Here is a 1,616-nt window from a genome sequence, read left to right as displayed (position 1 = left end):
AGTCAAAATCGTGACTATCCCCAGGGACAGAAATGTGTGAACTTACTTGACAACAACACGATGTTGTTCCGCCCTTGGACGGAGAAGCTGACGGGTTGATGACGCTCTTGACGAATTTGATGGTATTCTGCAAAAGAAGAGAAAATTGTTGCTATATTAGAATCAAAGCGGACCATGGCCCGTCGGACGATTCAGCACAGCGCTTTATCGTACGTCCGCCCTTGTCGCACTCACAGGACACCGCCACTGGGTGGGAGAGAGACGGCACGAGTAAACGCTGTGCGGAATCGCCTTCGACGGCGTTCTCTGGAGGACCCGGCGAGGCCATGGACCCCTGCTGCCCCTTGCCCTTGCTGCGCCAAAGCTGTGGCGTGCGCTGAGCGTCGGCGTAAATCTTAATTCAATACAGCTTTAGGGGAAGTAAGAAGAACAGAAACGAAAAGTGGAAAGGCCGGGTTGCACGGTGGAGCTGTACCGATAGCCAAGCCCGCCCGCACGCGAGCGTGCGGTACAGCCTACAAGTCGTCCTAGTGCGTAGTGAGAAGGGAGCGGGGTGGCCAGGGTGGCGCGGGGGAAGAGAGAGCTTGCTGAGCGTGAAAATGACCAATCTTTGCTCTTCACAAGATTAGGCATGAGCCGGGAAATAAAGTAAGTACAACAACAATGGATTCAGAGAGGAAAGGCTGGTAGACCTGCTGTTGAGTCAGAATGAGTACTTTCATCTTGCCAGCCTTACAACCATGGTCCTGCCGCGACCCTTGAGCCGTTCGCAGGTGCAGGGGGTAGAAACGAGGCGCTCCGGCCGTCTGGGTGATCTGACGAAACAGCAGTACGGGTCTCTGCGACAATTTTGTGCTGATCATGAAGTGCACTTTTTACCTTCATATGAAGATTTTCTATCGGCAAAGAAAGACTGCTACCCGGACGAGGCATCGGTAAACATCACAGGTACTTGCGCCTCTGTGTCCCTGCAAGGTATTTTAGACAAGACGGCTGAACGCCTCGTACAGTTGCTTGAGCCAGTTGTTAGTGCGCTGCCGTCAGACTGTGAAGTCCTTCTCGACTGCAAAGCTGGTTTTGACGGAAGCAGTATGCATAAGGCCTTCAAACAAAAAGGGAACAGTTCTTTGAGAGCAGAAAATACAATCGTTTTCACAGGACTTGATCCTCTTAGGCTTACTTCCTCAAACGGGCAAATTATCTACCAAAATGAACGGCCCAACTCAAGCCTGGCATGCCGCCCAATAGAAATTCAGTATGCTAAAGAGTCCTACGAGTATGTCACTGGGGAGTGGGCGAATTTGCAAGACCAAGTAAAGACACTAGTCCCTACTGTTTGCCTGGTGCACAACAGGACCATCACGGTTTGCCATCGTGTGACGTTTTCGATGTTTGATGGTAAAATCAAGGCCCAACTAACCGAGTCCTCCAACCAGTCTTGCAATGTGTGCCGCCGCGAACCGGGGGATTTAAATGCAATCCCCCCCAAAATGGGAGGAGGAATCAATTAGCTCTGCAGCTTAGCTGCTCCCCATTGCACGCTTCCTTGCGTTTTTTTGACCAGGTGGTTTGTTTGGGAGAAAGGCTTGGCACCCTCAAATGGCAAACTAAAGGGG

This window comes from Frankliniella occidentalis, unplaced genomic scaffold, assembly GCF_000697945.3.
Source record: "Frankliniella occidentalis isolate FOCC.00 unplaced genomic scaffold, Focc_3.1 Scaffold220, whole genome shotgun sequence".
Taxonomy (NCBI): Eukaryota; Metazoa; Arthropoda; class Insecta; order Thysanoptera; family Thripidae; genus Frankliniella; species Frankliniella occidentalis.
The sequence above is the reverse complement of the archived record's forward strand: the minus strand, read 5'-3'. Positions refer to the sequence as shown.